This window comes from Callithrix jacchus, chromosome 1 (genome assembly GCF_049354715.1).
Source record: "Callithrix jacchus isolate 240 chromosome 1, calJac240_pri, whole genome shotgun sequence".
NCBI lineage: Eukaryota > Metazoa > Chordata > Mammalia > Primates > Cebidae > Callithrix > Callithrix jacchus.
Window position 1 is genome coordinate 195627750 of NC_133502.1, and position 11116 is coordinate 195638865.

The 11116-nt window shown below is 50.5% G+C and overlaps 1 pseudogene across 1 annotated transcript; it reads right to left on the reverse strand.

The window, feature by feature from the left end:
* Positions 1-5828: 5828 nt before the first annotated feature.
* On the reverse strand, positions 5829-9021 carry LOC128928772 (kazrin pseudogene; annotated as a pseudogene). Its single transcript, XR_013527330.1, has one exon. The product of XR_013527330.1 is annotated as a kazrin pseudogene (transcript).
* Positions 9022-11116: the final 2095 nt, after the last annotated feature.

An 11116-nucleotide genomic window follows, 5' to 3' on the forward strand; every position in this document is an offset into this window, starting at 1 on the left:
ATTCACCTGAAATTCTTAACAGTGTATCCTACCACCCATCACTGAAGATTCTGGACATTATTTTAAAGGCTTGTTTTAGTTCTGGGTGACAATCTGGTCCCCTTTCCTGCTCTCTTGCCTCTGGGGCAAGGAATCAAGATGCCAAAGATGTCCTTGTTCTTCTTGACAGGCTCAGGCTGAGGAATAAATGCAGCCCCTCCATTCATTGGAAGTCACCCCTGTGTCAACCCCACCTGCCTTCCTCAGTCCAAGGCAAATGGCTGAGGTGGAGGGAAGTTCACCCTTCTGACCAGGAGACTAACACCACCGGGCCACACTGGAAGCTGTCACCATTTTGGTGACAGCTTCCTTGGGATGCTCTAGTTTGCATCCGGGCCCCAAAGGAGTCCCTTCTGTGATGGGCATGAGCCCAGTATTCCCACAATGACCCTGTGCAGGACAGGGCCTGAGGACAGGGCCAGGCTGCTCCAGCCATGAGGATGATGCCCTGAAGGGGACCCGAACACCCAAATTGGGGGGAAGGGTGAAAGCCATGAACTCTGTGCTTTCAGAAAGCTCCCCACACACCTAAGGGTCCAGGGCCTCTGTGATACTCAACCTAATCCTGTCACCATCGTCAATGACAGTCCCAACCAGGTGAGCTGTCCCCAACACAAGAGGGATCCTGCCTGCCCCAGAACACTTCAGCTGGCCCATGCTCCCAGAAGGGGAACACAGCCCCTGCATGAACCCCTGATCCTCCGTCAGTACTCTATGGGATGGGTCTTCATGTGAGAATGTCCCTCATTCCCAAGTGTCCCCAGGCCCACTGAAGTCTGGGCATGAGCAGCAAATGACCTTGGGGTGAGGGGAGACCTCCTTCCTCGGAGCCTCAGGAGAGGACAGTTCCAGAGACTGGAATGATCAGTTGGAGGGAAGGCAACCTCACTCAGAGCTGCTCAGTAGAGCTGGGCTTGGGGCTACTGGACCCAGTGACCACCAGAAGCTCTCAGACCACACACGTCCTAGACTCTGGGCTCTCATGGATGGGGCCATCATGTCCTTCCTAATCCATCATGCCCTTGGAGGCTGCTGAGCCCTGAGGACTGATTGATGCCTGTGTAGATATAATCAGAACTGGCCAGGCACGGTGGCTCACACCTGAAATCCCAGCACTCTGGAAGATTGAGGCAGGAGGACTGCTTGAGGCCAGGAGTTCAAGACCACCCTGGGCAACATAGTGAGATTCCATCTCTACAAAAATAAACAAAATTTTAAAAGTAGGCTGGCATGGTACCCTGTGCCTATAGTCTCAGCTACTGGGGAAGCTGAGGCAAGAGAATCACTTGAGCACAGGAGTTCAAGGCTGCAGTGAGCCGTGATCGCACCACTGTACTCCAGCCTGGGCAACAGAGCAAGACCTCATCTCTGCAAAGAAAAGAGAAGGCTGTGTGCAGATGGAGGCAGTGGCTGGAGTGACACAGAGGTAAGCGAATGAACAACAATTGCTGGCAAGGAGCAGAAGCTGAGATTCAGGGAGCAGGTCTTCTCTGGAGCCTCAGGAGCCAGCCCTTTGCGCCCCTCGAATGTGGGCATCTGGCCTCTGGCGCTAGGACACCGTGCGTTTGTCATCGTAAGCAACCCAGTCCCTGGCAGTTAGTTACGGACGCCCCAGGACGCTCATCCAGCCGTCTGACAAGGGCAAGCTCCAAGGAAGGGATTCCCTCCTTATGTATGTTGTTTGAAGATTTTACAATAATTTACTCTTGTATGGTTAATCATTGTTAACACAAACAAAATAGTAAAAAAAATGACTGACATCTTCAGTTGGGAGTTTGGTCTGCCGCTTATCAAGTGTGGAATCTTGAACAGGAGTTAAACATGTGAATGTCTCCATCAGGTCATCTGTAAAGTGGGAGTGCTCACACCCACAGGGCTCTTCCCAGGTTGCGGTTGGACTCTCCCTGGGCCCCTGTTCTCTCACCAGCCACGTTCACTCTTCCCCCAAAATGGCGCTAGTGACTGTGATGGTTTTCCATTCCCACCACGTTTGTCTCTAACCCCAGCAGCAGATCGATGTCAGTAGAACACAACTGAATGCTCCTCTCCTTCTCACGCCCCTTCAGGGCTTCCTCACGACCCACCAGATCAGGTGCAAGCTTCCCAGCCTTGCTGGAAACCCTCCACGTTCTGAGCTCCACCTGTCTTCCCATCCCCAGCCTTCCCCACCCCTGGTGGAAAAAAGTTGGGTGTGTGGATGGTTTCTGAATGCTGAGCATGGCCTTTTGCAGCCAGTCCACTCCTTACGCTGTCCCTATCGGAGTCTCCACCCTAAGCCTTTCCAGCCTGGAGGCTCCTCCCAGGGCCCCACAACAGAAGTGACTTCCCGGTCCTTTGAATTCCTATAGCACCAGGCCTACTATCCCCCATTAAACTGCAAACTCCTTTTGTGGAAAAGAACTTTATTCATTACTGTGCTATCACGCTATCTTATGGAGAACAGATTGTCAATAAATATTTGCTGAATAAAAGAATAACAGTTATAAAGCACTTGATTTATATGGATTAATACTGGTTCTAAAACTGAGAAATTACAAACCACTGATAATTCAGCCAGTACACACAAGTCTGGGCACAGCAGTTGTGAAATACTGAAATACCCACTGCCACTGACCCTTAGCATCCAGATGCCCCCACTGCCACTGCTCTCCTCCCTGAAGCACCTGGACCTCCCACAGGCTCCTAACTAAAGGGCTGACCACAGCAGGGAGCACCGAAGACCCAGCAGCCACATGGCCGGGTCTGCTGGAGAAAGCGTCCATCCTGACTGATCAGGTCCTGCAAGGTTTCAGTGTTAAATATTTTGATAATATCCCTGATTATAAATAAGGCTCAATTATATAGTTGGAAAACGATGCTTCTCCTCATTGTGAAATCTCTTAGAAGACTCCATAGATCCAGGACGGAAGTGGAAAATGATAGTATGTCCATCTCTGAAGATTGTGGGCATACTCATTAGCATTCCGTCTTCATGTAAACCAGAAGATATGCAGTTTCCTGCCTAGAGAGACGAGAAGACACATCCGCACAGCAGCATGAAATCTTCATCAGAAAAGGATGCTTCATTAATCCATGACAGGACAAGTGTCAGCAAACATCCAGGCAGCTGGATCAAGCCTTTCTCTATCCATCGCCTCGGAGAAGAACAAAATAGACGGCCTGGGAAGATTAGCACTAAGTTTCTGTTAGTTAATATCTAAAGCAAAGGCTAACAAGCTCCAGGCACACAAGCCAAATTCAACCCTGTCGGGTTTTTTAAATAAACTTTCAACTTTTATGTCAGATTTAGTGGGCACATGTACAGGTTTGTCACGGGTGTGTGAGCACAGTACACAACAGTTAGTTTTTCATCCCCCCTCCCTCCCCCGTCCAGCAGTTCCCAGTGTCTCTTGCTGCCATCTTTAAGTCAATGAGTACCCAGTGTTTAGCTCCCATTTGTAAGTGAGAATGTGCATTGTTTTTTTGATGAGACCGGTTCTTGCCCTGTCACCAGGCCGGAGAGCACTGGCACAGTAATAGCTCACCAAAGCCTCATACTCCTGGGTTCAAGTGATCCTCCTGCCTCAGCTTTAGCTTCCTGAGTAGCTGGGACTCCAGGTGTGTACCACCATGCCTAGCTGTAACTTTTAATTTTTTTTTTAGAGATGGGTCTTGCTTTGTTGCCCAGGCTGGTCTTGAACTCCTGGCTGAAAGTGATCCTCCCGCCTCGGCCTCCCAAACTACTGGAATTAAAGGTGTGAGCCCACACCCAGCCTCCAAGCCCACTTTTGGAAATAAATTTAACTGAACCCCAGCCAAACTCATTCGCCCAGGTACTGTCTGTCGCTGCTTTTGCTCCATGGGCAGAGTTCAGTGGCTGCAGCAGACACTGTACAGACCACAAAACCTGAAGAACTTTCTCTCCAGCCCTTTACAGGGGAAGGCTGCCAACCTCTGATCTCAATAACAGGGAAATCAATGGCAGCCACTAAGTGGCAGAGATTGGGTGGCTAAGAGGATGCTCAGAATAAACAGGAGAGAAAGATGAAAAGCAGAATGAGGATTTCACATGCGAGCCTCACCTAATCCATTACTTTTCAAATGATCAGGCCTATCTCTGTGGCGGAAAATCACCTCAGATACCGTTTCTGACATACAACCTCAAAGCTCAGCTAAGAAAACTTACAAAATCTCTCTGCTTTAACTTCATCCAGCCTCTTTCTCTTCAGCTTCTCCTCTGTGCTCATTGGTTATAAACATATTTATTGATACTTACTAATGCAAGTCAGAAAAAGAAATGTGAAAAAAGTCATCCTTCCTCCAAAAGAGTTCGTAGTCTAATGTTACAGCAAGTTACATAAGCAAACAACTTTACAAACCAGTGGCCGGGCGCAGTGGCTCACGCCTGTAACCCAGCACTTTGGGAGGCTGAAATGGGCAGATGGCTCAAGCCCAGGAGTTTGAGACCAGCCTGGCAACATAGCAAGACCTCATCTCTATAAACATTGTTTTAAAATATGGCATGGTGGTGCATGCCTGTAGTCCCAGCTATTCAGGAGGCTGAGGTGGGAGGATCGCTTGTGCTCAGGGGCTCATGGCTGCAGTGAGCTAGGGACACATCACAGTGCTCCAGCCTGGGCAATGAAGCAAGACCCCATCTCTAAAAATAACGTTTAAAAAAACAGTTGTGAGGCCGGGCGCGGTGGCTCATGCCTGTAATCCCAGCACTTTGGGAGGCCGAGGCAGGTGGATCACAAGGTCAAGAGATCGAGACCATCCTGGTCAACAAGGTAAAACCCCGTCTCTACTAAAAATACAAAAATTAGCTGGGCATGGTGGTGTGCGCCTGTAGTCCCAGTTACTCAGGAGGCTGAGGCAGGAGAATTGCTTGAACCCAGGAGGCGGAGGTTGCGGTGAGCCGAGATCCTACCATTGCACTCCAGCCTGGGTAACAAGAGCGAAACTCCATCTCAAAAAAAAAAAGCACAAAAAAACACAACAGTTGTGATCTTTGCTTTAATATTCCTGGAGTGTGACGTGTGAGGCAATCGGGGGAGCAGGGTGAGTGCTGAAGATGAGGCGGACAGTGAGCCATCAGCATGTCAGTAACAGGGGGATCGGATTGAACACTGAAATTATAGTATTAGAGTATGTGGGATTTGCTCATATACTTAATTTTACCAGTGGATTTCATACCTTCAAATGTTTTCTTTTTGCATGCTAGTGTTTTTTTCTTTCAGTTTGAAGAATTCTCGTTAGCACTTACTTCTTTTATTTTTCTTTTTTCTTTTTTTGAGACGGAGTCTTGCTCTGTCACCAGACTGGAGTACAGTGGCGCAATCCCGGCTCACTGCAACGTCTGCCTCCTGGGTTCAAGCAATTCTTCCGCCTCAGCCTCCCAAGTAGCTGGGACCACAGGTGTGTGCCACCACGCCCGGCTAATTTTTTGTATTTTTAGTAGAGACGGAATTTCACCATGTTGGCCAGGATGGTCTCAATCTCTTGACCTTGTGATCCACCCGCCTCGGCCTCCCAAAATGCTGGGATTACAGGCGTGAGACACCAGGCCCGGCCAGCATTCACTTCTTGTAACACAGGTCTGGCAGTGGTGAACGCTCTCCTCTTTTGTTTGTCTGGGAAAGACTTTATGCCCTCTTCATATTTGAGAAGACACTTTTCTAATACAGTACTGTTTTGTTTTTTTTTAAGACAGGATTTCACCATGATGGCCAGGCTGAACTCCTCACCTCACTTGATCCACCCACCTCAGCCTCCCAAAGTGCTAAGATTACAGGCGTGAGCCACCGCGCCAGCCCTCTAATACAGTATTCTCAAACGGCAGTGTTTTTCTTTCAGCACTTTGAAAATGCCATCCCTTTCCCTCCTGAGCTGTGTGATTTCCATTGAGAAATCGGCTGCCAGACCAATTGCAGCCTCTTTACCTGTTATTTGCTTCTTTTCTCTTGCTGCTTTTAGGACCCTTCTCTGTCCTTGACCTTTGAGCGTTTTGTGATTGTCGCCTTTTGGCAGCCTTATTTGGGTTGAACTGTCTGGTGTTCGACCTTCTTGTTCTTGGGTATTTGTCTCTTTTTCAAGTTTGGAACGTTTTCTGGGCTTTTGTTTGTGTTTGGTTTTGAATCAGCTTTCCACCCTTTACTCTTGCTCAACTCCCTTTTGTGTGTGTTTGTTTGTTTTGAGACAGAGTCTTGCTCTGTCGCCAGGTGCCAGGCTGGAGTGCAGTGGCGCAATCTCAGCTCACTGCAACTTCTGCCTCCCGGGTTCAAGCATTTCTCCTGCCTCAGCCTCCCGAGTAGCTGGGACTACAGGCGTGCGCCACCAAGTCCAGCTAATTTTTGTATTTTAGTAGAGACGGGGTTTCACCATCTTGGCCAGGATGGTCTCAATCTCTTGAGCTCGTGATTCTCCCACCTCGGGCTCCCAAAGTGCTGGGATTACAGGCGTGAGCCACCGCCCCTGCCTCAACTCCATTTTGAACACCAAGAATTCTTAGATTTGGTCTTTCGAGGTAATTGTCTATATTTAGCAGACAATTTTATTGCATGTGATTCTTTTTGTTTGTTTGTTTTGCTCCTCTGTGTATTTTGTAGAAGCCTGTCTTTGAGCTTGCTGGTTTTCTCCCTCTACTTGATTCATTTAGCTGATTGAGAGCCTCTACTGATTTTTTTTTTTTTTTTTTTTGGAGACGGAGTCTCAGTCTGTTGCCCAAGCTGGAGTGCAGTGACACCATCTCAGCTCCTGCAGCCTCCGCCTCCCAGGTTCAAGCAATACTCCTGCCTCAGCCTTCCGAGTAGCTGGGACTACAGGCTCAGGCTGCCTTGCCTAGCTAATTTTTTTTTTTTTAATTTTAGTAGAGACGGACTTTCATCGTGTTGCCCAGGCTGGTCTCGAACTCCTGAGCTCAGGCAATCCACCTGCCTCAGCCTCCCAAAGTGCTGGGATTACGGGAGTGAGCCACTGTGCCTGTCCATGAATTCTTTAGTTGAGTGAATTTATTTCTCAACCCCAATATCTTTCTGTTTCATTATTCAAAATTTCAATTTCTGTGTTAAATTTCTCCTGTAAATTGCTGAATTACTTTTGTATGTTATCTTGGAGAGCACTGACTTTTCTCGAAACTGCTATTTTGAATTATTGGTCAGAGGTTCGCGTATTGTCTCCTTAGGGTCAGTAACTGGTTCTTTGCTTTGTCCATTTGAGCTCAGCGTTCCCCTCTTTGCTGTTGTTTCCTGTCATGTGAGTCTATGTCTTTGCATTAAAGGATTTGTTGTTTATTTGTCTTCTCTGTCTGGCTTGTTTCGTTTTTATCTGATATGTTTGCTTTGAGTTTTTTTTTTTTTTTTTTTTGAGTGCAGAATTGTTTTGTTGTTTACAAATACACAGCAGTCCTTCAAGTTTTCAAGTTTCATAAAAAGGAGGGGGGGTGGAGAAAGGGGGTAAAAAAACAAAAACAAACCGACAAACCAAACAAAAAGGAAAAAAAAGAAAAACCAAACATGGAAGAAAAATAACAAACCAGATAAACAACACAACCGTATCGCTCCGAAGACCACAGAGTTGACAGGTTCACACACGGTTTGCGGTATGTACATCAATTACAGAGGTGGCGACGCAGGGGACAGGGGTTCACATTCGTGTTTTCGCTTGTGAGAGGCACTCGGCCACACCCAGCACGCATGTGTGCCAGAGCACACGCGCACACGCATGCGCACTCACGCTCGCACGACGTCCACACGCACGGACACGCCTGCGAGTGGCAGGCACAGGGGAGCGCGTATCAGCAGTCCGCCTCCCTCTCTGTGTAATAATCAGGGGTGATACCATCAAAGAGGCCGGGGTCGAGGGACTTCCGCTGCTTTCCTTTGGCGAAGACGCGGGAGATGGAGCCGAGGCCCATCTTCTCTTTCTTCTTTTTCCGGTTTTGGTCTTCAAGATCCTCCAGTGACTGTACAATAGGGTTGTGCAGTTTCTTCGGAACTGGGCCGGGACTGTCGCCGTTGCAGAGGGAGTGCGTCCGGTGTCGAGGGGAGTTGATGTCGCTGGGTGTGGACGACCGGTCGCCTTCGGCGGCAGATGCGTCGGAGATGAAGGAAGGCTGCCCGGAGTGGCAGGGGCTCACCCTGACCACCTGCCGGTCCGCAGGGTGAGGGGGGTGTGAGTGGTAGAGAGTCTGTGGATTCTGCCGGATGGCTGCGGTCAGCGGAAGGTCCGCCTGCACCACCCACTCCTGGTTGTCATTGAGCACCGTCTGGCTCGGCATGGCGAGGGAATGCCGCTTGGGGACGTTCTTGGTCAGCGTGGCTAAGGACTGCTTGGCCATGGCCAGCTCGGCCTCCAGCTTCTTCATCCGGTTGTCCTTGAGGTCCAGCTGGGAGCGCAGGGCCTCGGCGTGGTCTGTGGCCTCCTTGGCTTAGCGTCGCAGCTCCCACTTCTTGCGCTCCAGCAGGTCCTTCTCCTTGGCCAGCGCTTTGACCGCGTCTTCGCTCTCCTTGCGGTACAGCTCATAGTTGCGGATGAAGTCGCGGAGCTGCTCCACGCGATTCTCCTGCGTGGCATACAGCTGCTGCATCTGGCTCACCAGGTCCGTCTTCTCGCCCTTTAAGCGCGTCCCGTCAGCTTTCATGGCCTGCAAAGCTGCTTTGGCCCTGGCTAGCTCCTGCTCCTTCTGGGCCAGCTGGACCCTGAGCTTGGTGGCCGAGAGGACCTCAGAGGACTTGCCTCCCTGTGACTCCTCCAGGTCCTTTGCCAACATCTCCTTCATCTGCCGGAGAAGGTGAACTTCCTCCTGGAGCCGCGCGACACCTCTTCCCGCAGGAGCTCCGGCTGGCCGCAGTCGCCGGGCCCTACCGCGTCCACGCGTGGCTCGCAGGCAGCAGGTCCCCTGGGGTGCGCGGGCCCGGCCCCCGCTCCGCAGGAAGGCGCCGGCTCGCCCTGCACTGCCAGCTGGCGGACGCGCTCCCACGAGCCCGAGTCGGCCGTCGGCATGCCGGGTGCCCGGGAAGCGCTGCCTGGGGGTGCTGCCCGCGGCGGCGCGAGGGGCTCCGACGGCACGCGCCGGGCTCAGCCCCAGGGGTCACCGTCGCATCGGGGCGCAGCCGAGTGCCACCCCTGCCGCCCGCTCGGCCGCCCCGGCGCCCCGGACCAGGGCTCTCCGTCTAGCGGGACTCCGGGTGGTCCGCGGCCGCAGCAAGCGAGGAATTCGGCCGCCGGAGTTTTTATTTTTAATTTACCTGTTGATTTATTATTTTTTTTCCAGCTAGGTCAGCGCCTCCTTTTTGACACTAGATGGCGGCATAAGCCAGGTTTGCCTTGGTGTAGAAAGCAGTTGAGTGCCACCCATTGGGATGAGGGAGGTCTCAAAGGGGACATTCAGTAGTGTGGGAAGGATGGTTAGGAGTTGTGCACCTACCGCCCCCTTTTCTTTGTTTCGGGGGACCTGTGAAACAAACCTACCACGTGCTACTGCTGAACAGCCACGCTGATTTGCTGTCTCCTTCAGCCAAGTTAGAGCAAAGGGTCCAGGGCTGGAGAGGATCCTGCCTTCCCCTCTGTCTCTGGCTGTCCTCTGGGATATTTCTCTTTTCAGGCACACTAGACGCTTTCTGTGGGTTGAGTCAGGGACAGGTCTCCTGTCAGTGAACCCACGATGGTGGAGAAGCTGGTTGGCCATCTCGATCTCATTTTTCCAGTGCAGAATGCATGAGTCAGGGAGTTTTCTGCACGCTTGAGTGGGGCGGATTTGAGGGAGGGGGATCATGGAGATAGAAGTCTGAGTCCCAACCGGGAGCAGTGGCTCACGCCTGTAATCCCAGCACTTTGGGAGGCGACGGTGGGTGGATCACTTGAGATGAAGAGTTTGAGACCAGCCTGGCCAACATGGTGAAACCCCCGCCTCCTAAAAATACAAAAAGTACCCAGGTGTGGTGGCGCACACTTGTAATCTCAACTACTCAAGAGGCTGAGGCAGGAGAATCTGTTGAACCAGGGAAGCATAGGTTGCAGTGAGCCATTGCACTCCAGCCTGGGCGATAGAGTGAGATGACCCTGTCTCAAAAAAACCAAAAAAAAAACAACAAAAACTTGGCCGGTCACGGTGGCTTCCACCTGTAAACCCAGCACTTTGGGAGGCCAAGGAGAGCGGATCACGAGGTCAAGAGATATGGAGACCATCCTGGCCAACATGGTGAAACCCGGTCTCTACTGAAAATACAAAAGTTAGCCGAGCGCAGTGGCGGGAGCCTGTAGTCCCAGCTACTCAGGAGGTTGAGGCAAAAGAATTGCTTGAACCTGGGAGGCAGAGGTTGCAGTGAGCCGAGATCGCGCCACTGCACTCTAGACTGGCAACAGACCAAGACTCCGTCTCGAAAATAAAAAACTTCTTTAAGTGTGATTCTCTTGACATCTTCTGAAGTTTTTTCATCTGTGACCCCAGGGACTGTCTCATCCTCATCTCTGAGTTCTGGGACAAGGCTGGTGAGGATCTCGGTGCTGTGTGTTTCTTTCTGGTTTTCCGCTGGGGAAGTAAAGCCAGCTTACTTCTGCAGCACCCTAATGAAATTTTGATTGAGAAATACTCTGCATATGTTTGTATATGTTACTTCCTTTTCAGTGATCTAGCCATGTGATTAACAAGGACTTTCTCATGGTTCTGTACCCCTCACCACCTCATTCTCTTTTTCTCCTGTATATAAGAATGAAAATTCTCAGCCTCTCATTCTATGGACTCATCTCACATTATTTCTACCAACATTATTTCTAGTCCGTCACCTACAGCGCTCTTTTCTTTTTCTTCAAATCTCAATATACTTTTTCTTTTCTTTTTGTTTTGAGATGGAGTCTCACTCTGTTGCCCAGGCTGGAGAATAGTGGCACAATCTTGGCTCACTGCAACCTCTCCTGGGTTCAAGCGATTCTCCTGCGTCAGCCTGCCGAGTAGCTGGGATCACAGGTGCCCACCACCAAGCCTGGCTAATTTCTGTATTTTTAGTAGAGACAGGCTTTTTCGGTGTTGGCCTGGCTGGTCTCAAACTCCTGATCTCCGTGATCTGTCCACCTCAGCCTCCCAAAGTGCTGAGATTAC